The 27,304-nt window shown below is 35.9% G+C and overlaps 1 long non-coding RNA gene across 1 annotated transcript in view; it reads right to left on the bottom strand.

The window, feature by feature from the left end:
- Positions 1–10,381, bottom strand: part of LOC138123488 (uncharacterized) — a 110,063-nt gene extending 99,682 nt beyond the window's left edge. Inside the window, exons 1-2 of the long non-coding RNA XR_011156813.1 lie at positions 9,900–10,381; positions 9,722–9,847 (exon numbers count right to left, since the gene is read on the bottom strand). This is a non-coding gene — a long non-coding RNA (uncharacterized lncRNA). The remainder of the gene's footprint in view (positions 1–9,721; positions 9,848–9,899) is intronic.
- Between the last annotated feature and the right edge of the window lie 16,923 nt (positions 10,382–27,304).

The raw sequence follows: 27,304 nt of genomic DNA, 5'->3' as shown, positions 1-27,304 counted from the left end.
TTTTATATTATCATAGATATTTCTATTTCATAGATATTGTTCTGTTGTACTAGGCAAAAAATTCTTGACATTTGAAAAAGCTTAAAAATCAGTGAAAGCTAAAATAATTCTGAATAGTATCATAATCTCCCAGCAAACAAAACAAAAACGTTTGAGCTTACCTGGACTCATTGTGAAAACTTTGTTGTGCATATATTTGTCAGGCATTCCCTCGTGTGTTTTCAATTATTTCCGGAACAGAAATGATTTCTGAAGAAAATTATTATTAAATTTATCATAATTTGTTGATAATTTATTTCAAATAAAACTAAATAGAAAATATATATTGTCCAAATCTACAATTGCCTTTTTTTGCGCCAAACAATTCTAGAATCAAACAAGATCTCTTAACTTGCTTATTTTGAATGGATTTGTATCGTTTTTGTATCAAACGGTGGAGTAGTGGAAAATCATTTACGCCTAAAAATGGAATTATGTATCCCCTTTTTGCAGCCGGCGCAGACGAGTTCCTCCAGGCGGTCAAAAATGTTTGGGTTTTGTAGCAGGTAAGGGATTAGCGGTGGCGATAAGAGTTATCTGGTAATTAGGAATTACATTGCCTTTCCTTATTAAGTTTTAGCAGGAAAACTGTGCTCTCCGTTCCTTATTATTCATTGGAAGGGGAGCAGCTGGAAATTATCAATGCCATCAAAGACCTGGGTGTTTTTTTCGATTCCAATTTATCGTTTCATGAACATTACGACTTCTTGATTTCTAGGGGAAGAAAAATGGGATGTTTAAAAAGATGGACAGTGGATTTTAAGAACACCAGAGCGATTATAATATTATATAATTCCTTGGTCCGCTCAATATTAGAATACAATTGTGTTATCTGGTCACCTTTTTACGGTACTCACATTTCACGTATCGAGTCGGTACAGAACAATTTCTTGAAGTATTTGAAATATAAGCTGAGAACTCAAAATATCAATTTCGATGATTTGCACTCTGTAGCCGCTTACATGTCTTTGCCCTCACTTAAAACCAGAAGGGATTGTCATAAGCTGTGTTTTCTACATAAAATAATTAACTATAATGTTGATTCTTCTGATGCTCTGCTTCGTATCGGCTTTAATGTTCCTTTATGTAACCTCAGACACCCGAATTTGTTTCATGTTTACTGCCATAAACACAATTACTCCTACAATTCACCCTTGAATAGCAAAGGCGTAGCAAAGGGGGGGACCAGGTGGGCCCGGCCCACCCCAGAATCCTTCTGGCCCACCCCAGAATAAAAGTAAAACACATTAAAAACAAGATACATCTACAATATCTATCTATCATCTGTCTGTGGTTTAAAATCTGGCCCACCCCAGGAAAAAATCATTGCTACGCCCTTGTTGAATAGTGCCCTTCGCCTGGCCAACCTTTACTGTAACGAGTTACACTTCTGTGGAGTCTCGACAAATAAGTTCAAGAGTGACTGTAGGAGACTTCTGTGCAAGTGATGCATCTTGTTCCCACTTTTTGTTCTTGCTAATGCTCCATGTGTGTTTCCTTTTAATTGCTTTCTTGGCGTGAATAAACTATTATATATATATATTATATAAGATTTCTTGGTAATTATGATTAAAATGGTACCTACCGTAAATTCCAGAATTTAGGTTTAGCTAAATTTTATATTGACAGGGAGCGTTTAAGTTGTTCGCTTGAGTAAATTTACGGAAATTCTATTAAAATGTCTGACACAAGTGAATAATGATGGATGGAAATCCTCAAATGTCGCAGAAGGATACATATCCTTCATTGTCAACATTGACAGCTCAGTTGGATATAAATTTCAAGTAGAGCTGGTGCCAAATCTCGTGACACGCGAGATGAATCTGTGCACAAGGCCAAACGTTAGAGACGGGGTTGTTCGTCTCAGGCTACTACCTGTACTGATAAAGTTGTTACTTATCGTTAGCCGCTCGTAGTGCTAAGATCTCTACTAGGTGCTGGGATAATACAAATATACTACAAATAACACTAAAGATTAGGTTTTTGCTGGAAGTGATTTGCCTTTTACCGAAATTTCAGAATTACAAAATATATGCCGTTCACGATTATTTTAAACACGCAGTAGGCCAAGATATGTTTTTGTAAGATTGGCATCAGGTCCTGTCAGATGACGTTTCGTTTTCAAATATTCGCCTTGTTGCCAATTCCGTCCTTAAGTTAATTAATAATAATTAACCCCTGGCATTTTATCTTTGAACTTCTAATTATCCAAAATGCCGAAAGTAATTTCTGCCGATAAGAAAGCGTGTATCAAAAGATCCTTTGGTGAATACAAGAAAGACAGACCAGACTTTACTAATGAACAGATTTTTGAAAGATTGTCACGTATTTTTGAGGTCATTTCTTTTTTAATATGAAAATGATGTAGTAATATTTTATTGCAGGTCGGTAGAAATTCAATAATTGATATATTGAAACAAGATTTTGAGCACCTAGAATCCTCCTTTTGTGGTACAAGACCTAAAACTGATAAATTTCTAAATCATGTGTTTCGGAAAGACCTTCAATCTCTCATTTGGCAATTTAATTCACAAAATCAATATTTTACTTTGGATACACTATTAACAGACGCAAGAGAAAAGTTGGAATTTGAAGGAGGCCGAACTACTTTGCACAAAATTTTAAAGTCAATGGGTTACAAATATCGTTTTTCCACTCTCTACATGGTAAGTACGTTGTTATGACATTTATTTGGTGGATGTAGGTACAACTTTTTTGACCTACCGTTGGTTACTATTAACGACGGGATGTAAGTAACCACTTACCTCCCTCGGGGAAATAAGTGACAAAAATTAAACCAAACAAAACACTAATATGCCTTATGGTAACGTTTATTCAATTTCTGTGGCAGGGGGAAGGAACATGAAGCGTTTGCAGCCTCAGCAACTTCCATTTCTCTTTTAATTTTGTTCAAATTCATTTTACAAACTTTTGACACGACGCTTTTAATATTGACGTTTTGTGTGATGAAAGTCGTAGCAACCGGCAACAGATATACTAATATTTTATTCAAATATTTAAAATAAATTCATCAAAAAGAAAATATGTAGTTCAAAATAACTTTGAGAGTGGAAAAAATATTATAAACAATTCGGGAGGTAACTAATTTAACCAGTCTCGGATTCTATTGCTACCCCTCGCTAAACTTGTCCTCGACAGGTAAATATTAGTTACCTCCCTTAATGTTTAAATAACTATTAGTTAATGGTCGAAAAATTATATGCGAACAAAAACACGTTGTCGCATCGAAAATCGATTTTTTTAAGGAAATTTCTTCAATATCAAAATTCTAGCGAAAACATAATTTTTGTATATCTTGATGAAACATGGGTATACCAAAATGGAAGCAACATTCGTCGATGGGTTCATGAAAAAGATATAAAAAGCAATCCCCCAAAAATAAAAAGTGAAGGCAAAAGGTTTACAATCTTGCATGCTGGGTGTCGGTTTGGCTTTTTGGGAGGATGTGATCTTTTACTGGATGCAGCGAATAATGACAGAGACTACCACAAAACAATGAACGGAGAAATATTTCAAAAATGGGTTATTAGTTAATTAATTCCTGGTTTAGCAAAACTACCATACCGGGAAATTTTTTTAACATTGAACATAGCCCATACTTATTCCCTATGTTCAGTTTTAAAAAACACAGCATGTATGTAATCACGTAACCAAGGTAACGAAAATAATTACTTGACAGTTTAACAAAATGGTCAAGTTGTTTGAAGAAGAAATACACATAATGCAGTTATTCTATGCCAATCAGAGCATTAGAAATGTGCGTGACATTTCCAATGCAACACATGATAGACCAATTCCATCAATCGGAACAAATTTTAACATTATTTCAAAATCTCTGGTGTTCGGTATAGTTGGTTGCATAGCAACTCACAATGCATTGATCTGTGTTTTTTAAAATTGAACATAGGGCCGGTTGCACCAACGTGAGTTAAATTTAACTATAGATTAAAATATACGAAAACATTGTTATAAAAATAGGTAACTAAAGTAACGAAACATTTTAACCTACAGTTAACTTTAACTGGCGTTGGTGCAACCGGCCCATAGGGAATTAGTATGGACTATGTTCAGAGTTAAAAAAATGTCCCGGTATAAGTGTGTTGTGATAATGGATAATCCACCGTACCATTCAATGCAATTCGAAAAACTGCCCACGTCGTGTTCCACAAAAGCAAAAATTCAAGAATGGTTAATAAATCACCATGTCCAATTTGAAGCAAATTATACCAAAAATCAGTTGTGGGAAGTAATAACACCTTTTAGAAGAAATTATCAAAATCAATACGTTGTAGACAAAATTTTAAATGATCATGGACATGAAGTTCTTAGATTACCCCCATATCATTGCCAATACAACCCAATTGAATTGGCGTGGGGGTTGTCTAAGAATTATTATAATAAACACATAAATGAGCAACCCTCAAGTAGAAATAAAGTTGCTGATTTATGGTCGAAATGACTTTTGAAATGTACACCCGAAATTTGGCAAAATTATTGTACACATTGCGAAGAATGAATTGCTTCAGATTGGACAAAACACATGGGTAATTTTTCGGTTGCTAATATTCCTCCGTTCATTATTTCGTTGGCAGACTCTGATTCAGAATCAGAATCAGACTTTTATAACTCAGATTAATAACCATTTAGGAGAATAATTTTTAACTTCTTTTGGTTCAAATATACTGTTACTGGGCAACCCTGTTACCGGTTACAAATCCGGAATGTTCAGGGGTGTAACGAACAAGTCGTGGCTTCGACTCGGTTTACAATGCGACCACGAGAAACGCCGACTAAAGCTGAAAAATTTGGTGAGAACAGCCCGGAGTACGGGAAATGATACACAATCTTCCAACTAATCGTTTATTCAGATGTCAACAATGAAAATAATGATATAAATGAAAAAGAAAACAACGAAGCCTGACTAGCCTTTGGCGTGTACAAAATTGAATAACCCTAACTCCTCGGAGGGTCCTCCGGGTCCCAGATATTCAACGAACGAGTACCGGCGAAACAGTAAAAAAAAATTCCCTTCTTTAGCGAAGGAGGAAGGCCGACTGATCCTACGTGACGTCGCTATTCGCCTACGCCGCCCGCATAAGCGGGGAGGTCCTCCAAGTCTTCCTTCGCTCCAAAAAAAAAAATTGAAGTACGGACCGGTGAAGAACCACGCGCAAAAAAATGTTCGGTGAGCGCGATACACAATTCCTGGCGAGGTCACTCACGGATTGATAATCGTTCGTGAATATAAAAACCCGACGGACTTGATAAGGAAATTTTTTCTTAAGTTAGTACGATTAATGAAATGACGCGCCTTATGACAAAACTGCAACTTTAACAGTGGAACAAATTATAAATCCTAAACGCGATATACAAATTAAATGAATTTGATAGAGCTTTTCACCCGTCGAAATAATGAGTGACAATGGAAATTTGACTATAGTTAAATACAAACGCTCAATTAGTTCGACGGAGTGACAAAATACAACCGAAAACTTTGAGAAGCTGCGGCCTGTAAAAATTGGGGTGTCACCACTGCTCCGGACTTGCTGGTGGGTAGATCCGTCACCTTCCGGTGAGTCCGGGGACGACCTGGACTGACAGGACTCGACGAGATCCTGATCCGCAAAAGCGTTCGGTTTGGAACCTTCCGTAGTGAAGTCCTTGATCCGCTTGGCGATGTGGGCGGTGGTACTTTGACGAATCGTCTCCAACGGCCCTCGTGAACTCCACTACGTCGTCTCGTCAGCCCTGCAAATTCACTCGATCACTGTCCCTTTGACTCTCCCCAGGCACTCACAACACCACCGGCAAAAGGTCGTGAAAAAACCCCTCTTCCGTCTCTGGTTCCCCCGATTTATAGCTTCCACCCCCTCTGTGCGCAGATTTTTCGGCGGAAGTCCGAGTACGTTTCCGTCGCGATGGATTCTAGAACATTCTAGACAATCGCGAAGATTTACAATCGCGCGGCGATTTAAATCGTAACAATACCTATTAGTCCAGTCAATAGAGACATAAAAATGGCTCCACCTTGCAAAAGGTACAGAAAAGTTTATACTTGGCAGGTATCTTCTATTAGGCATATTATTAATATTGCGGAGTTTGCGACCTTGGGGGGTTGCCGCTTATCCGTGCGAGATACATCTATCTAAGTTATTATAGAAACTGTAGAGCGTACAATTCTCTACATTTTTTGTTCTTTATGTTTTTTTGTCAGATCAATAGTTTCGTAGTTACAGCGTGTAGAAATCGAGAATTTCTATTATTTTTGTACTTTTTATTCTTTTCCACACCACCGCAGAGGTAGAGCAATAGGGTGCGTTTTTTTTTACGTAGGGTCCCCGGTGGGCATAGTCCACGATGCAGTAGAAGTTTACTGTTTTACTCTTTTTGATCTCTTTGTAACGTAGACGGATCCAAATGATCTGGATCGATCGGTATAGATGAGCTGAATTCATTAGAGTTTATGAATTCTGGAATTCCTCTTGAGAATTTTCCTCTTGTTCCTCAGGGTCATCATCATCATCATCATCAGGATCATTTGGCCTTTACCTGTTTCATTAGTATACACGTTGGAGTCCGATATGCCCGTAGACGGACAAACAATAAATGCTCAATTTCTACAGGCTATTGAAACTATTGATCTGACAAAAAAAAACGTAAAGAACAAAAATTGTAGAGAATTGTATGTTCTACATTTTTTGTAATTAGTTAGATATACCATAGCCAACGTTAAATAACTAGCCGTGCTGAGAAAAAGGCAATGTCGCAATCTTTCAGACTGGCGGACCGGGTGAACCGCCGAACATCGAACGCCTAGCAAACATAACAGCGCGTTTTTACACGTTCTCAATAAATTGACATTGTTTATTAGATGATTATTACAGTTCCCATCTTACCCCCATGGAGTGAAGAATTGATGATATTTAATTTTACACTGTCCAGCAGTAGCGGCTCGTAACAAAATCAAAAGAGGGAGCAAACTTTTTTACAGACAGAATAGATATTTATAACAAAGGTGTTGTGCTACACACTTTTCCTCATCAGTCATCACCGTAGAGGTAGAGTGCAAGATGCGTTTTTTTACTGTGGTTTACCCAGTAGGCCTAATCCACAACAAGAAAAATTCTTCGTAAAAAGTAACTAAATAACTTGTGGAGTTAATTCTTCTCCTTTTATAAAAACTTTTACTTAAAGACATTCATTAATATAAATTTTTGTCTCAATATTTAAAGAATCATTAAAATTCAATGTAAAAAAATATATACCAAATTCAACAATTTTATGTTCCCAGCCAATCAAATTAAGTTCGATTGCAAATGTTGTTATTAAATCATTAAAATTGTTTATTATATCTGCTTTCATAAAATTCTCTACTTCATCGTTTTGCCTTTTAGAAATTGTTTCACGCCTAAACTCTGCATCTGTTCTCTCTTTAATTGCTGGCTTTGATAGATAAGACGCTAAATTTGGAAACACGCTAGGAACAGCCGCATCTTTTAGTCTGGGGCTTTTTAAAAGCAATTATTTGCAGGTTCCATCAGGTTGAAAATGTTTATCATATAAAATGATATCATCAGAACTAAAATGTAATTGACAGACCACACTTGAAGGTGAAGTTTTTTCGAGGGATTGCTTTTAACCATGCTTGTTTGCGCTCTACATTTTTGGGAAATTTGAAAACACTTACACCGCGATTGTTTTGTGCATTTCTTAAAGACGAGTCGTAATTACTTTTACAGGTGGCAGGTGTCAGATGTATGTGTGCAAACAATAATTTCCTGCAAGGCAGGCAACCAGTACAACACATAAGCCCCGTATTGTGGCGCACCCTATAAAACAAAAATAATGCCTAGAACTACGAATGCGGCAGGCCGGATAAGAGACGAGTCTCTTATGAATCTAGGAGGCCGTGATTAAATCATAGAAAAAATAAGTATAATCTAGAATGCAAACTCCATAGATTTTTTTCTGATTGACGCCATCTATCGGCTTGTGGTGGGTGCAAAATTTCAAAGCCTACTATGTGATTCCATATTCCCCTCCTTTTTGCCAATAATATTATGTGTGTTTCAGAACGAATTTTTCACTCCATTCAAAGGTAAATTTTGGCAACGTGACTTACCCTGTATGCAAAAAAAGGAGTTTAATGAAGTAACTTTGGTCAAATTTATCCATTAAACTTCTTGCTTTTCATACAAAACCTGCCACGTTGCTAAAATTTAGATTCGAATAGAGTGAAAAATTCGAAGTGCTGAAACAAAATATATAATTACTAAATTTATCATTAAATTCAAAAATATACAAAAAATAAACACAATTTTATTTGCGATTTTTTATATTTAATTTCTTTTAATTTTTAATTTTGTGTACGCTCTTCCAGATTGTTTAAATAGTGCTAGAAGCCACAACTTGCTCATCAGTGGTGTATCTGCGTCCTTTTGGTTGGATATTTCGCTTTTTCAATTAAAAAACTGAGCTTTTCAATTTAATGTCAAATTGTTTAGCCAACCGTAACTGTTTTCGATAAGAAGTTGCCCTAATTTTATTGATACGTGCCACTTTTTAAAATTTTAACAAGGACTGATACAATTTGTTGGCAGTAGGTGACAGTAGGTACTTTTTTTCCAGATTTGAAAGGCTCGAACTTCCTGCTTTGTAACAAGGTGGGAGTTTCAGGAGTTTGTAAGCTGACGGAAGGTATTACTTCATCTTGCAGATGAAATAGTTGGTCTTCTGATGTTTGCTCTAAAAAAGCAAAATGTAGTATACATGACATTTTATGTAAATATCATTAAACTTACTGTATGGAATTCTTAAAGTGGGTACAGCGGTATTTTTCAATTTGTTATTTGCAGCAAAGTAATGATTCTCGAATTGCAGACCGCATACAGTGTGGTGATTGCATACTTTCCAACTATCTAATGTTATTAATTGAGTATTATCTATCCGCTTCAACCAATCACTAAAACGCTCCGGATATTTTCCCGGATTAGGAAATCTATGCCTGGTTGCAACTGGGCGATAACATGTAGGAATACTGCACAATCTCATCAATTCATCATGATTTTTTACAATGTTAGACTTATGCCAAATTATTTGTATGACATACCGTGACATGATTTGAATTCCAATATTTTTGTCATATCCCCCTCTTTTTTATAAGGTCACTAGATCAACACACTACGTGTTAAGGTAGCGCCATTGCATTCCTGGCGTGAGTTTATTGTGGAACAAAGATAACAAATGCAAATGTCGTAAGTGCGACGAGGAAGACATCAGTTTCAGGGAATTTTGTTTGGCAGAATGACAGCAGTCTTTTAACGTCAAAAAAGTTAGGTTATGCGTTATGCTGACATTTTTAAAATTAATTAGACATCTTCATAAGATGTATCGAAATATAGGAACGATTGTTAATGGACCTTTACAAATAAGGATGGTCTTTGTCGCAAAGTGACGTCACTGCGTAAAGGAATTGTCCGTCCTGTGAGACAACAAAGATGTTGACCGTTAGGTAAAATAACTTCGACGAGTTAAACCAATGGAAATAAGTGTACCGGTCAACTGTTCTCTCACAATGCGCAGATCTCACGCGCATATTTTCCATCTCTTATAAATGTAAAGGTCCATTGCCTGAACCCAAAAAGAAAACTACAATAAGTACCAGTTGAAATATCTTTATTTTTGAAGAGTTGCTTGTTAGAATTGCAAGCTTGATCAGCACTTCTTGAGCGTAGTTACACCATTCAAAATAATAGCCACTGTTGTCTTCGCATAATATTCTTTGTCCCTAAAACCCAAACGTCAATCACGTTAAGACCATAAAAAATAAAATAACTTACCATTCGAAACATTAAACAATTTCGATCCACGTTTTGTTGAACTTGAACAACCCATAATACAACACTTATTACTGACCATAGTAATTTATTTAAAGAAACGTAATTGATTTCAAACGAAAAATACAATGAGAACAGAGAAAAACCAATTGAAACCATTTTTAAAACAAATACAATAAATGTTTAACGAGATAACCAGTGAATTGGGCCTTGAAAAGCAAGATACAATTATTGACAGTTAGTGACACTTCAATGTTTTCAAACGTGACTCTGTTTTGTTTATCCCCAGATTGAGTTTATTGTGCGACAAGGATAGATATATAAAATTACTAATGGCGCTACCTTAACACGTAGTGTGTTGATTTAGTGACCTTACTTTTTTACATTTTTTTAAGATGGAGAGCGCCACCCTACGGCTTGTGGTAGGTGCACTAGCCGTGCTCACAACCCTGACACAGATTTTGTAAGCAACTTTGCATTCTAGATTACACGACCTGCTGTATAATAACCGGCCTGTTCATTTCATTAAAAAAGCATTGCGGAAATGTTTCCGAGAAAGAGCCAATTTTCGCCGATGAGGGCGCCACAGTACGGGCGCTTCTAAAGAATAAAAATGCGGAAAAATATGTTTAGACATAATTCTGGAGTTAAGATTGAGTACAGTAAGTTCATATTTTCTTTCTAAAACAGTACTGAATACAATCGTATTTTTGTATTTTTGATTTTAAATTCGAATGTCATTTGAACGAGAAAAACTCTCGGTGACAAAAACTTAAGATGAATAATATCCCCAAAAAGCGCCCGTACACTAGCGCTTTGCGGGGATCACTCAAATTACACTTTTGAACAGGCCGGTTATAATACAGCAGGTCGTGCTAGATTATACTTATTTTTTCTATGCATTAAATCTCAATTTCTAGCGCACCGGAATAATAGTACGTGGAGCGGCCGCCAGAATAGCGTCCCTGTCGGCTCAACCAGCACCTGACCATCACGTTCATTAATTTCAACTTTGAAGAGTAAAAGTAATAAAATAAAACTGCTTGTCGTTGTTCAATCAGTATGCATTACGTAGTCTTATTAATGATTTATTACAAAAATTAAAATTAGCTTCAAATCTGCAGTGGATCATAAGTTAACAGAGGGTATAATTTTTACCATGCAATTAATTCCCTAAGGCAACAGTTAAAAGAAACGCATAAGAGGTCAACCAGAAACTGTGGAGTAATTAAGGGCAAGAATAACTGAAGCTTGTAATTCCATTACAGTGCGACATTTATAATAAAGTCCATTCAAAAATCAAAAAAACGTCCGTTTTACCTCAAATAACGTATGGCATAATGGCTTTGATTTTTCTTCCGTATTTCCATGGATACAACAAAAGTGAAATAACATGTGTTCAATCTTGGTTCAATTGAAAAGTTCATCAACTTTTCTTTGATTTTTGTGACTATCTTTGTCTAACGAACTTAATTTACGATGTTGTTGTCTCTTAAAAAATACAGTCATAGCCAACTTGATGAACAATTCAACTGAACACTTGTTATTTGCAGACTATTGGGATACATAGAATGTTTTTAAATGTTGCCGCATTGCTTTTTTTAAAACATTTTTACCTGATATTTTAATGACTACTTAACAACGTACTGCTAAGCTGTTCCGCGAATTTTGGGGCACCCAGTAGAGTGAGAGACTTCAGAAGGCAATTGTTCTACTATCATGTAGGTGGCGACGGCTGTCGGGGTAGCTTTACCGAGTTTCAAGCGCACCCAAAAGGTCTATAAGGTGAAGGTGGTTATTCCAAATTTCCTCGTTCAATGATGAAAAGCAAATGGTGGAGCCGAATCTATCAGACTCCATGATCAAACCCTTTTAGGAAAAATTCGATTTTGAGGAAAAGCAACACGCATGATACTGCACCACATATTATCCACTTAAAAGCTAGAAAGGTACTGAAAAACACAAAGTTGTTAATCAAGCAATTTCCCAATTATACCCAAAAGGAAGAGAGTTCGGATTGTACAGGCAATACACCACTAATGCCAGATTAACCTCTCTACGCACACATAAACTAATTTATCTAAGACCACACCGAATTAAAAAATAAAGGTAAATCTTATTTATTTCCGCCAGTTTCATTACACCACTCAGTGGAATAATGACTTACTTATCCCACTGAGTGGGGTAATGAAGCTCACTTATCCCACTGAGTGGAGTAATGAAATGCGTCCGGTAATGAAGTTCCTTATTCCACTCAAATGAGTGGGATAAGTGTCATTTATCCCACGGGATTAGATAAACTAATTATTCACTTGGTTTGAATATGATCACATATCCCTATACATATCGTGCGTTCATTTAAATTTATCCTCAAAGTAGGCGTTGAAGTTTATAGTGGCGGCCGGGGAAAATGAGAATGACTTAAATCACTCTGGGCTGTATTCAAATAAAACTGTACCTAATGGTTATCATTATAAAGATTTACGATAGGGCCAAATTTTTGCCTGCAAACAAAACCCTCCTTAAATCGTTCCTTCTAAGAACACAGGTATTCAAAGAAATCGGTCCCGGTGGTAAATCTTTATAATGATAACCATTACAGATTTATTTAAATACAGCCCAAAGTAATTTAAGGCTGTTGCACAGTAATAAAACTTTTGGGCGAGGTGTAGTTCAAGTTGCAGAAGTATTCAGAATTCTTGGATCGGTCAAACACTGCAGCAGGTACCCTCTCGAGACCCGTCAGTCATAAAATTAGCATTTTACAAGAACAGTAAATCTTCCTACTGTGAACAAATCTGTTGGCAAATTTTAGATTTTCTTGAAGGTTGGAGGTATCTGTGTACTTTAGTGGTTTAATCTCTTACTTCCAGAAAATTAATTTAAAGAATGATTTATCTATTGTTGGTTACTGTGCGGTTATTTTATGCTCCTGTCAATTTGACAATTTTTAATTTCTTTCACTTATTACGTTGATTACAAACATAACCTTTCGAAGCAATTGTCAACAAATTTGAAACATAATAAACGTTATTCACGTTGAGTGGAACATTTCAAGGTCAAATAATTTAATTTTTTGGCTCTGTAATTATGTTTTGTAAATAGTGACATGCAGGTAAACACCGTTCACGTTGGATTGAGGATTGCTAAATTCGCATTACGTTGATTAGCTGCATGTCACTATTTACAAAACATAATTACAGAGCCAAAAAAATAAATTATTTGACCTTGACATGTTCAACTCAACGTGAATAAAGTATATACAGTGAGCGGCAAAAGTATGGAATAAATTCCTAAAAAATAAAACAAAATTTTTTTCAAAAAAATCTTTGGACAAGTCAATTTTAGTTTATAAAAATACATGTTTTAGTATAAAGAAAATTCCGAGCAGTCATTTGTTTTCGAGTTATGACGTCATCCATAGTTTTTAAATAGAAAACCCCTATTTTTTTTCTTGATTCTGATAGCCCTTTTAATTGTCTAAATGACAGTATAAAAATTTTGTTATCTTACATAATGAAATTTTTGAGAAAAAAAAATATAAAGTTGGAAAAAATTAATTTTACAACGAACAAAAACAAGTCAAAAAATCAAGCAGGTAAATCAAACAATCAAACGTATAGAAATTTTAATTTTGATTGGGTGCGGGGATAAAACTAGATAAAACTAAAACAGGGAGAATTTCTTCATAAACTAAAATTGACCTGTTCAATTTTTTTGAAAAAAAATATTGTTTAATTTTTAATGAATTTATTCCATACTTTTGTCGCTCACTGTATACTGTTCACGTTGGATTAAACATCAGTGGTGCAAATCGCACACATGGGGCATTAACTTTCATATGAGTTATCATAGTAACAGGTCAGGTCATTTGCACCACTGATGTTCATTCCAACATGAACAGATATTGATATTAGTGGTATTTATGACCAATTCAAATTTGTTTCGGATCCTAGCTCAAACATACGTATAGTTATTAGCTAATGACGTCATGGGTAAATGGGTAAAAATTGAACTGTAAATACCGTGCAATCAACAATTACTTAGATAAGAGGCAACTATGACTTTGACAGTGTCAGATTTTTCGTATCTCTGCTATCTTTAGCTAATAAACATCAAACAACTGTCACTATTAATCAAATGTTAATGCAAAAATAGTTGTTAGAGTCCAATTTTTACCCATTTGCGAGGACGCCATTATCTAGTAACTTCACGTATGTTTGAACTAGTCAGAAACTAATTTGAATTGATCATGAATAACTATTATGTTTCAAATTTGTAACCAATAATAAATAAACGCATCGCATTTTTTTCTGTCATTTCAAACAGGAGAAAACGAGAAAGAAAATCGTTACGTCTTCCCAAAAGGCTATACTATATCTCTATATAGTATAGTATATTATTTAAGAAAGATACGATTACAATAGCGCCTGTTTTCATTACCTGCACAAATAATTTCCAGAAAAAAATCTGCTATCGGATAATACTTCCAACTTTCTCCATTTGCCAGAAATACTTGGAACCCTGTCAGAATCTATCCACTCAGACGTTTATTGAACAAGATGATAGGTATTTACCTAGTTTCTGTGTAATTAATTACACAATAAGTAGGGGTGCTAATATTCAATATTGAATCTTTACTGAGAACAACTAATTACCTACAGTTTGGCCGTTTACTCGACATTAGACGCAGGTAGTTCGGCCCAACTGACCAACAACGGCTTCCAGATTGGAAAGAATGGGGATAGAAAAGTTTATAAACATGCATTAATTTTATTTTATTATTTGAAAATAGAATTAAGTTTTATTATTGCTTTTAAATGGGGCACGAAAGTAAAAAACATGTTGCTTGTTCAAGAAAGCGGAAAAGTAGAAAAGAAATAAAAAAAAAAAGAAAACATATGGACAATATTGCTAATTTCAACAATGTTATTGATATAAGTTTAAATAATAGTTTAGAAAATTTAGATGAGGATGTTTTTTTACAAGAAAATTTCAGCTGACAGGTCGTAGAATTGTTGACATAAATCACTTATTTTTGACATTAAAATCAATTAAACACCAAGGTTTCGATTGCAGTTTCTATGATGTAGATATTATCAATGAAAAACGGTATGGTTTAAAAAGTTATTTCAGTTACAAATGTACTATTTGCGGCTTGGAAGGTACATTTAGTAGTGAACCCGACACCGATTCTTCGGAAATTAATAAATCGGCAATACGTGGAATTATTGCGATGGGTGCCGGTTTGACTCAATGTTCCTATTTATCTGCAGCATTAGATATCCCGTGCATGAGCTCGTCAACATATTTTGCTGTAGAAAATCAAGTATTAAATAATGTTAAAGAAGTTGCAATAAATGAGATGATTGATGCAGGGCAAGAAGAACTTAGGTTAGCGCTAGAAGCGGGAGAAGTTGATTCAAATGGAGTAGGCATGATTACAGTCATTGTTGACGGAGCATGGAGTAAACGCTCTTATAAAACGAATTATAATGCATTGTCAGGACCAGGAGTAGCTTCTATAATTGGTGCTCGATCAAAAAAAGTGTTATATATAGGTATTAAAAATAAGTACTGCAGAATATGCGAAAAATTTGCTAAATTAAAAAAAAAAAGCACCATCACATAAATGTTTTAAAAATTGGAAAAGCACATCAACATCAATGGAAATAGCTATTATTTTAGAAGGTTTTAAAAATTCTGTAGCTATGCATAATTTAAAATATACTAAAATCATAGGAGATGGAGATATGTAGTAGTGTTTACAAAAAGATAAAAGAGTCGATGCCCTACAGTCCACATTGTTTCATAGAAAAAATCGAATGCAGAAATCACATAATGCGAAACTATTGTAACAAAATTAGAGAAATAGGAAAAATGCCTCGAGTCGATTTTCAAATTAGAAATTTCTTGCGTAACAATATTTTAAAGTTTAGAACCGCTGTTACAAGTGCTATTAAATATCGTAAATGTCAAAATATCCCTCTATCGCAAAAAATTGAGTATTTAAAAACCGACATATTAAACAGCCCTAACCATATTTTCGGGGATCATTCGAATTGTGCATCATATTTTTGTAAGAAGAATTATTATAATTAGTGATTGGTTATGATTATGACAATCTTTTTATCCAAATGATACCACCGCACCGTCGCAATCCGACCATCTCCTTTACAGGTATATTTTACTTTTATTCATAAGTTGACCATCGCGGCACGCCGGCTCTGCCCCGAGGATGTTATCGTGGGCAGGGGACGATTGCGCCGATATGACCTGCTATAATCCGGGGTCTCTCAAACTACCTGTAGCCCACAGGTACGATTGCGCCGGTACTAAATTTAATCCCTTAACGGGAAGGGTAATTAGGAAGGTACCTGTACCTGTTTGCAAATAAAGTAGGGGTAGTTGGGAATATTCGGACAGCGTTTTACTAAAATCATTAGTTTCGTCCAACAATATTCAAGTGATCGCTGGAATAAACGCTACAATGAAGAAGATGCTTAGTGAACGTGGCAAGATTCTTGTAATTTTAGAAAATTTTAAATTCCGTAATTGTGGAAGCACGGAAAAAGGTGTTGTATATATTTTTTTTGTAAATAAATGGTTTGTTGAGAATCTTTTATATTATTTAGTTTTCGTAATTGCTTTTAAACATCGTTGGGGCCCACCATTACCTACTACCTGTATTTTATTGAAAGGCTTACAGAATCAAGGGTGCGGCGCAATCGTGCCCAGGTATTAACAACCACTTGGGTCGCCTCGGCGCAATCATACCATCGGCTTAAAACAAGTCAGGTAATACCGGCGCAATCGTCCTATACCGGTTATCGTGAGCCCAGTGCAAGTATCTTCCCAACAAAAGTTGCATTGCGGTAAGTTATTATTATTATTATATTATTAGGCAGAATATAGCCTAAGGGAGTCCGTTTCGGCTCAGGGACGCGAGGGTCGCGGGTTCGATTCCGACCCAGGGCGAAATTTAAAATTAAAAAAAAAAAGGCTATATTCTGTCTCGTGATTCGGAAGTCACGTTAAGCCATTGGTCCCGGTCTATTGAGTTGGTCATCATGCCCCTCATAGATTTGTAAAACCAGTCCTAGACTGTGTAACAATTTTTTTTTTAAATTATTCATTAAACAAGTGCTTTTATCCCCTGTATCTAAGGATTTAAACATGACTTTATAAGGCAAAATTGGATAATAGTACATATCGAGGTGGGAAATGTTTCATTCCTGTCCAGAGCTAAGATAATTTACCAAGGCGGAGCCAAGGTGAACTAATGCTCGAGACAGGAATGAAACACATTCCCACCGAGGTTTATACATATACTATTTTCTTCGGAATCATTACATTTTTAACAAATAAATAATTAATTTGCTGGAGTTTCATTTCTACTGTTTTTCGACTCTCAGTAAGTACGCCACTGGAAAAACCTTATAATAGGGCGGAAAGTGGCCTATTACTGACCAAGAGAGGGAAGTAAAGATAAAAAGGAATGGGTATTAATATAATGTTCACCAAATTAAATTATACACCCCTAGCGCTGTCCTCCAAAAAATTAAATTAACATCAAAAATTCCTAGCGGACACCAAATAATGACACTTTGGAAAATGAGAACAGCGTCACCAAAATAGGAATGTTGCGTATTGTTTTACTGTTGCTTGTATTGTACATGCTATATGTTTACCTATTTTACTAAATGTTCACCAAATGTGGAACGCTCACGTTACGCGCCTTTACTGCAAATATAAATATTCACGCTATCCATTTATATTAAGCACTTGCTAAAGAAAACTACTTTTTCGAAAACTGATAAAAATATGTTCACATTTACATGACCTAAATCGATTGTCAAAGTGACTGTTTTTTGTTCACTGGATTTATAGTCCGGACAAAATAAATGTGAATTCTGACTTTATTAAGTCAAATTATTTAACAACATGATAACGATAATAAAGATTTATTGGTAGGTCGTTCTCGAAAAGGGGTGGGTATATAAATACAGCGAGTTTTCGAAATTCTACCTGCAACTTTGGTGGTGGATATCCATCTGTTTCCCATCATAAATCTTTATTATTGTTTTCTTTACATTTTGATTTGAACATGTTGTTAAATAATTTGACTTAATAAAGTCAGGATTCACATTTATTTTGTCCGGACTATACAATCTAGAACAAAAAAGACTTTTACGTTCAGCAATTTTTGATTGAAGAAGAGGTCACAATTTCGCAATTTCTTAGCTTTATATTCCAAATAAGCCAGTATCACACTTTCAGACACGTTCTTTAATTTCTTAGAGCCACACCAATTCATGAAATCCTTATAAGCAGATTCATATTGTCTTGAAGGCTTTTCCGGGATAAGACTAAAAACTGCACTTCGTGCCGTTTCTAATACATCCAAAGACAGATCATCTTTAAGCACTTTTGGAACTCATTTTTGTTTTTTCTTCTTTCTTTTATTAAACACCAGTAATTCTCCCAAAATCGCAACCAAACCTTACAAAATTAGAAGTTATATCGTTTGTTTGACGGTTGCCATCATTATTAGTTGGTCAGAGCATTCCAAATTTAAAACAACAAGATAATTGTAGACAAAAACATTTCCGCTAATGTGGAGCTGCGCAGTTTTCGAAAAAACGTTGGCTGATACTCGATTGCGAAATTCTTTTGCATTCTATGTCCTTATTGAGAGGAGACCTAATAAAATATTGATAAACTCGGTACAGGTTGCAAAGACACACTTGTCATTTGCAACAGCATTTTTTTCATATTTCTGAACCAAAGAAAGGCACAAAGGGACCAGAAAATCATAGTTTGGGTTGAATATTTTCCATATAAGTACAGTTTTAAAGTAATTTCAAATGACTAATGCCATAAAAGCGCTGTTACAAATGACAAGTGTGTCTTTGCAACCTGTACCGAGTTTAGATTTTTCTTACTATTGATATACTATCGAGCGATCAAATTAATTTGTAATCGAGTCATCCATGGATTTGATTCCGTTTGTCTTTGCGATTGATATTTCGAGATCTAACCTGTGTTTCAAGCTGTATTTATTGGAGCGTGGATTTCAAGTAACGACATACGATTTCGGATTCATGGATAACTCGATTACAAATTAATTTGATCGCTCTTTATATAAAATTCGGGTGACCCCTCCTTACAAAGATACTGAAGGCGTAGAGTTTGCATCAAATTTTGTTCAAATAGAAATTAGGAATGTTTGCCGTTTATTTTTATTTATCGCGAGAAAATAATGATGCAAAAAATTGTCTTAGAAAAGTAGCGTTATCGCGGAGTAAAAAATATTTAATTTTTGTAATTTTTGTTCAAAAAGAGACGGCAATTGGGCTAGATTATTGTTTTGTTTTGATAATTCGAACTGGTATCAACCTAGACATATTTTTGTACATATCTCAGCAACGCTTTGATCTGAAAATTAAGGTAATTAAGGTAAGGAATGCGGTTGCTGTATTGAACAAAGTTAGAAGAGTTATATCACATAATATCATCTTAAGAATTATTCAAAACTTTTTTCAACAAGTTCTTACTTGCTTCACGGCATACTCCCTGCAACGCTTTGGAGTCGGAATGCTTTAATTATAAGACACTCTGTATGAGAGGCTAATAAGAAGTCTAAATCTGGGTATCCATTTGAAATTGAATATAGTATAAAATATAGTAAACAATTAGTATTTTTGTGAAACAAAAAGGTTTTTTTTACTGCATAAATACCTAAATATAAGACACTAACAAAAATTAAATATCTGGTTACATTTCAGAATTAAATATGGAATACAATTTGGTGAACATATAGCATTTTTAGGTAACAAAAGTTATTTTTAGTAGCAAATAATATAAGAAACTAGCAGGATGTCAATATCTGGTTATCGCTCTAGGATTATGTATGGTTTTGATTTTGGTGAGCATTTAGTATTTTTGGGAAACGAAAGTATTTTTTTGTATGAATAAATTTGGTAAATTTGGTAAACAGTTAAATACCACCCAAAAGGAATGGTTAACTTTCCGCCCTCGAATACTGTGTTTTTGTTCAACGGTTTTGTTCGACGAACAAGTCTGTTCCAACAAAAACAACGAACACGAGTTGCACACACACTTCAGCTTTATTTAAAGGTTTTAATGAGTGAATAAGTATCAAGTTATATTTGTATGCAGTGGCGGCGACATTAGCTATAAAAGCATATATTTTCCATAAACACGGAAGACTGCGAAGAGTTCTATAAATTCCAGTAAGAACTTTCTGTTAATCTGGCGAAAATCCGTCATTTTCAAACAATAATTTGTCGCGAAATACAAATCGCCAAAATCTGGTTTTATTATTGGGTACTACACCACTGCAAAAACAGACGTTTTTTAAAACCGTTCACCGCACACACTTCAGATTTGCTCGAACTGACAAGTCTGTCGAACACGTTCGACGGACATAATGAGGTAAACTTGATAATTTTCCTCATTTTTGTTCGCGAGCAAAAACGACGGTTTTCCAGACACACACTTCAGATTTGCATCGTTTTTGTTCGAACAGACTTGTTCGTCGAACAAAAACGCAGTCTGTGGGGCTCTTAAGGTTAGGAATGCGTATATTACAATACGATTCCGAATAGTAGTAGATTACATACCGAGGTGGAAAGTGTTTCATTCCTGTCGAGAGCTAAGATAGTTTACCAAGGCGTAGCCGAGGTGAACTAATGCTCGAGACAGGAAGGAAACACCTTCCCACCGAGGTTTGTATACTATTTTATTCGGAATCATTACATTTTTAGCAAATAAACAATTAATTTGATGCAATTTCATTTCTACCGTTTTTCGACAATTCGTGTACGCCACTGGAAAAACGTCATAACAGGGCGGAAAGTGGCCTCTTACTGACCAAGAGAGGGAAGTAAAGATAAAAAGGAATGGTTAACTTTCCGCCCTCGTATAAGGTTAGGAATGTGCATATTACAATACGATTCCGAATAAAGTAATTTATTCCATTGGTTTTGAAGTAATTGAAGTAATTCTATGAGATCGGGTTTATTGTATTGTAGTGACCCAGTTTAAAATTTAAATTTAACTTTCCGGTACCGCCACAACAGCGCGCCAAATGTGAAGGTACTAGCGACTAGACTAGGAACTACGAGCGGAAATATGGCGGAGTTTGAAGCTCGCTCGCGCGGGTGGTTGAAGGGGGGTAGGTCACTTTTGTTTGGTTTTTCGAAACGAACAGACCTTGCGAAAAGCGATCCAATATTCCAAAAATCTGTAAGTTACATCTGAACCGATTACACTACCGTTCCGAGTAGGTATTTTGTGTACCCGTGAAGAATTCAACGTTTTTAATTCACCTGGGTAATTTATCCCACTTTCGTTGCCTTTTTTTTGTGTTTTGTTTTGGGGGCCAGGACCACGTGGTAAGGGTATGTCGTAGATTTCATTTTGTTGCATGCTGTTTCTTTAAGAGGCGTCCATTTGTTAATTTTAAGCGTTATCCCTAAATTTCTCCCGGGAGGTCCATTTTTGACAATCTGTAAATTTCGAAGATGAGTAGCCGTCGTCCGGACCGCGTGCGTCCATTTTGTTTTTTTTTTTTCGCTAACATTTTCTAACGGCACTCGACCCGCCATATTTTTGTTTAGTATTGCCAGCGAGTATTGTATCCCTTTTTAAAGCGTTTTTTTATTTATCGTTATTCAACTTCTCGCGTTTTGTCCTCTTTTATTGTCTCATTGTTTAATGTTGCGTTTTGTTTTGCTTGTGTTATCCTTGTTTAATGTTGCGTTTTTGTTTTGTGTATTTTATCATTGTTTAATGTTGCGCTTTGTTTTGCTGGATTTTCTCATCGTTTAATGTTACGCTTTGTTCGATAGAATTAAACTCCTTCCTTATTCCTTCGTGTTGTTGCTAGATTTCGGAAAAGTTAAAATAAAATGTTGTAAGTGCGCCCTGTGGGAGCTAGGTGGCAATCAGGAAGTCGTGGGGTTGTTTAGTAAATTTCTGTGGAAGCTACGGTTATTTAGAGCCGTTAGCGGGGACGGACCTTAGTCTTTGCGGGAGCGGCGTCGGGATGTTTTCGTGAAGCTTCCGTCGACGGTTATAGGGACTTTGGGGTTTTGTCCGGAAACGGTTGGTTGGGGACGGCGGACCTAGGTCTTTGCGGCTGCGGTCTAGGAATGCTACTCGTACGACCCCGAAACGCTCTGTCACTCTTGCTGGGTCGGTGAAATAGTCCGACGTTCATTAATACCCCGAATATCTATAAACGTCGCTTGATTTCAAGATGATTCAGATTATTCTTCTGAGTCCCCTCGCGGCCGAAAGTTTGTTACCTCCAGCTCTAAGCTCCCGTTGGCGTACCTTGACCGCGTAGTTCCGAGTTAAACATTGTTTTGTCATTAATCGAATTGTAAAATATGAGTAATACCTGGGATACGGTTTTTGAAGAGGGTTTTTCATCCGTCCCTGTCTGTAATAACTGCCTTATAATTTGTTTACTTGTTTTGCAAGCTTTAAACTGTCATTTTGTCTGTCATGTGCCCGTTTTTCTGTTATTTTAAATATTGTTGCATTCATCTTGTCGTTTATCTTTGTGATGTACTCAACTAGTTAATTTCTTGTACTTCGTTAACCTTAATTTCTGTCTTTTGTATTCGTTTCAATTTCTTTTTCATCAAAGTTATTACAGGCATTTTTAATAAAAGGTATTTTGCGTCCCTCACATGTGTGTTTTATTTGCGGCACTCTTCCAACTGGAACCCTCACCGTTTGCATTCCGAACCTTTCCGCCAAAAGAAAATCACAACGTAGGGCTCCTCCGATTCGATGACGATCACGACCACATTTGTTACCGTTTTGCGCAGGTTCAAATATTTGGCGGAAAAAGTAATGTATTCAAATCATTACAGTATTTAAGAGCATTTGACACGGAAAACAACGACATTTTCTGTAAAATTTGTATGTTGTCCGGAATTCTGTTAAAAATTTCTTTAAATAAAACTGTTAAACGATTTAAAAATACTCGCTGGAACGTGTCTCAAAAATAAGTACACTAATTTTAACTGGTAATACAGGGTCATTATAAATGATTGTCACATCGCCGTTGGCGTTGAAAACCCACACAAATTTTGGATGTGCCGCCACCTTCGCAACGTTAAAGAAACTAGTAGACAGATTTTCACTACCGCCGGTGGCGCCACCTACTCTCACGCATGTTATGAAGGTTGCGGCACATTCAACTACGTCACCAACGCCTACTGCGATGGGACAATCATTTATAATGACCCTGTAGAACTCGTCAACTCGTTAATACTTAATAGCAACAATATAACAAGTGTTCAATTGAAATGTTCATCAAGTTGGCTTTGACTTTATTTTTTAAAAGACAACAACATTGTAAATTAAGTTGGTTAGACAAAGATAGCTACAAAGATCAAAGCCAACTTGATGAACTTTTCAATTGAACACATGTTATTTAAATATATTTTTTTCCTAAACCTTAATTTCGTTACCTGCCGATGGGGATTACTTGCTTGCTTCGGCGATGCCGATAAGGCGATAAGCTAAGAACAAAAAACAAATGCAAGAAAACTTTCACTTGTTTCTTGCGAACTTACGTACAGAGGCTAATTGCTGCGCCCGTTGCTGTAACCTATAATGATAAAATTGATAAGGGTGGAAGAGAGAAAAGAGAATCATATTGTGATGAACCAAGTGGGCAATTGAAAAATCCCACCAAGCGGCCATCTTTTTTTTTACCAACATACACAATAAAAATAAAACCCGCGAAATTCAAAAATGGCCAAGAGCGCGTAATCGTACCTCGTTACTTTCCCTACGTTGTGTTTTTTTTTTTATAGAAATTAAACACTACCAGATTCGTTCCAACAGGGTTTGTGAACCACACAGAAGAGTGCAAATAAAACAACACAATAATTATAACCAGCTATTGATTCAATGTTATAATTCTTGTTAACGCCGGAATTAATAACAAGGCGGTCTCTATTTTAACAGGCCGTGACACTGACTTCAGAAAGTGGTCTGTGGAATGGCCAGTGACGTGGGAAATACATAGAATAGACGGAGCGTAAGATACACCGCTTTGATTCCCACCTGTACATTTTTGCCCTTACCAAGATGGCCACCGATTGTATTGCTGGTTGCTGTTGCGAAAGTTTTATAATGATGGGCATAACAAAATACAATAAAAAGATACATTAAATAAAAACGGAGAAAAGCCAAATTAATTTATCGATGTTTAAAAAGCATAACCTTTGTTAAATAGTAGTTTATTTAACGAGTTTGTGTGTAAATTGGAATTTTTTTGGCATGAGTGGGCCAGTTTAAAACGCGAGTGAAACGAGCGTTTTAAAGGCCCACGAGTGCCAAAAAAGGCCCAATTTACACACGAACAAGTTGAATACAACGTTTTTTGTTCGACGAGCCCCTTAAAGGCTCCACATCGCTTAAAATCTTTAAAATTACCTTGACGTTTCGTTTTGACAAGTTGTGACATTTATCAAAATCCGTTCACGCAGGAGAGCATTCTCAAATTCTGACAGTCTCGAACAAAAAAGTTGTCTTACAGACTTGCCTTTTAAATTTTTGTTGTTGAATTGTTTGTTAAAGTAATGAAGTCTAATTTTGGTATAACTAACAATTATTTGTTTGAGGCCCATATTCACCAACACCAGTTAAAGTTAACTGTAGGTTAAAATATACGAAAATATTGTTGTAACAATAGGTAACTAAGGTAACGAAACATTTTAACCTACAGTTAACGTTAACTGGCGTTGGTGAATACGGCCGTGATTAATATAAAAATAATGTTTTCCCAAAAAAATTTCAAAATCTAAAATATGACTATCTACATATAGGAGAAAATAAGTTAAGAGGGTAAAGTAGCAAAAACAACATTACAGATGCTTGTAATGACATTATCTATAGAAGCGTTATTGTTCCTTTTTGCAATTTTTAACATAACACGTGCTAGTCATCTTCAAAAAGTATGAGTTTTATAATTATATAAAAGCAAACAAATAGGTCCTTTTTGTTAATATAAAAGCAACAGATACGATACCTCTGCAATCCGCGCAACTGACACATAAATGTTAGGCAAATACAGAACAGATTTGCTATTATTGCTGCATAACTTGCCCTTACTTATAACGTTGCATATAGGAATCATCGCTTTACATGGTGATGCTCCGTCTATTCTATTTCCCACGTCACTGGGAATGGCCCACTAACGTCTGACAACGTTGCTTCGCCAACCTTTAAAAAAAGTTACTAGTTTTGAAGTTTTGTGATCATCATGACTTTAATATTTCCCGCCTACCCGTGATTTAGTGCTAAGGGAAAAATCCTAACTGCTTTACGTTAAGTCAACAAATTGGGGTACTCTAAGTTCAGCGGTTGAGTTGAATGTGACTATTTCAAAGCAAAAATAAACGACGCTTGTCAAGTACCACAAACTTAGGGAACAGATCACCATTCCGGAAGTTTGTGCCAAGGAACTCGAATTCAACTTACACCATGAGCAACGTTGCGGACCAGCATTCAGCAAGCCCCGCCAAGCGTTAAGGTTTTCGGGTCTCTCTTGGGGTGCAACATGCTAAACGAAGGGTCGCGGGGTCGTGTTCAACGATTGGATGTTAGGAAAAACTAAACCCCTCAAACAGAGCGAGATCCTCGCGATAAGGAAGAAATGACATTTACAGCAACTGGAGAATGCAAACGAAACCGCGACAAGCTTTGTTGACGGAGTTGTTGGGATGGAAAAGTGGTAACAACCAATAAGACATACGTAAAAATTTAAAACCACAGTCCGGTCGACCCTAGCTTTGTTGAGCCGGTTCATCGACGTAAGGGGCGCCCTGAATAATATGGAGGGCGCCCCGGGACTAAGCGGTGGAAATAACTAAATGTAGTAGATCCCTAGCTAAGGAAAACCCACCGAGACACCTGAAATATAAACACAATTGGTTACTACCGGGATGGAAAGTGGAAACTTTGAAATTTTGATTTAAGTGTTGAGCAATAACTAGGTATGTACTTATTAGACCAAAAGCGTCACTCGGAATAATTAAAAGGGGATCAAAAGTGAGGGAGTGCGCTTATAAAAAGTGAAAGCCACAGAGCCACGCTAAAACTTGGTGCCCTTTTTCTTTTAGGAACGGTAGTGAATTGTTACACCTGAGTTTACAAAAAACGTGATCCGTACGATTTTTATAAAATTTGCAAAGCTATACTTGGGCCAACCAACAGATATAGTAATAAAACCGCCCCCTAGTGCCCGCGTATTTTAAACAGCAGTTTCCAATTGGCTTATTCAAAACGTGCGCAGATTTTCGAAAGCCTGATGTACATCCACAAAAATTACTTGACGGCATCCGGCATCTCATTCGTTTTAACCTCGCTTCGGGAGTTTGACCACGTGTTTATGTTTTTTTGTTTTCCTTGGCATTTTTCGATTTGTATTACAAAATATTTTTTTTCAAGACTTACAAGAATGACAAATGGCAAAGAACCTGCTTCATTGTGAAACAGGCTTCGGCGTATATCGTTCTACGCAACTAGGCCACATCCCCCCTTTTTTTTATTACTATATCTGTTGGTTGGCCCAAGTATAGAACCAAGCTGCCTTACGCTCCTTCGCAAGCTTATAAATGTTAAAAACGTAATACATGGGGATGACCAGGATAATTGTGGATTTTGTAAAACATGGTGGAAACATCACAAACCCACGTGCGACCCATTTGTGTCTTATTATTGTTAAACTACATTGCGCGGGAAACAGAAATAATTTTAGTACCTACCCCAAACCTTTGATTTTATATTATAATATACCGAGTGTCCCCAAAAAAAAGACGAGTCCATAGCTCCCTTATTTATCGGACTATTTTAATTATCTATACACCAAATTAAATGGTTATTAATAGACTACAAAACGGCTTAATAAATTCACGTATAGCACCAAGAGCTTCAAGACTAAACTGTCAAAATATTTTTTTTCAAATGGGATTACATACTTTTTTTTTGTAATTCTAATAGAGATTTTAATTCTGAAAATAACAATGTATCACAAGTATAACTTCACATAAAAAAAAATAACACTAACTTTTGAAACAAATGACGAGCACCAAGTGAAAAGCTATCAAAATGCATTGCGTTACAATGTAATAACCAAATTAAGGTAGCTGGAAAAACAAATGACAAATAATAACATGTGGGACTGCGCAGATATGCCGCCAATGTTTAGCGCAAAATGGAACATAGACGATAGTAGCGTTTTTTTACTTTTTTTTTGTGAATTTTTGGTATTTAAGTGTATACTTGTGATACATTGTTGTTTTCAGAATAAAAATCTCTATCTGAATTACTAAAAAAAAATATGTAATCTCATT

This window comes from Tenebrio molitor, chromosome 1 (assembly GCF_963966145.1).
Source record: "Tenebrio molitor chromosome 1, icTenMoli1.1, whole genome shotgun sequence".
In the NCBI taxonomy this organism is placed as follows: Eukaryota; Metazoa; Arthropoda; class Insecta; order Coleoptera; family Tenebrionidae; genus Tenebrio; species Tenebrio molitor.
Note: the sequence above shows the minus strand (reverse complement) of the source record. Positions and strands in the feature narration are given on the sequence as shown.